At 26.0% G+C, this 204-nt stretch overlaps 1 protein-coding gene across 1 annotated transcript in view; it reads left to right on the top strand.

Moving 5' to 3' along the window:
* The window catches only part of SLC44A5 (solute carrier family 44 member 5), a 68316-nt gene that overhangs the window by 41558 nt on the left and 26554 nt on the right, over window positions 1-204 (top strand). The gene's annotated exons all lie outside the window — the stretch shown is intronic.

Raw genomic sequence — 204 nt, 5'->3', positions numbered from 1 at the left:
CAAAATGTAAAGAGTAAAATAATTATCAAATACAAAAAGTATATGAACACTAAGTTAAATAAATAAAACTATACTACCCCCCCGCCCCAAATAAATAAATGCACCCTTTAAATATAAAAAATTTTCACCTTAACAGCTCGATGAATGAAATTAAGAGCTTCCACTTTGTAAATTTGGCAAATTACAAAATCTGTAATTAATTTT

The sequence above is a fragment of the Nanorana parkeri genome, unplaced genomic scaffold, assembly GCF_000935625.1.
Source record: "Nanorana parkeri isolate BGI_ZX_2015 unplaced genomic scaffold, ASM93562v1 scaffold79, whole genome shotgun sequence".
In the NCBI taxonomy this organism is placed as follows: domain Eukaryota; kingdom Metazoa; phylum Chordata; class Amphibia; order Anura; family Dicroglossidae; genus Nanorana; species Nanorana parkeri.
Note: the sequence above shows the minus strand (reverse complement) of the source record. Positions and strands in the feature narration are given on the sequence as shown.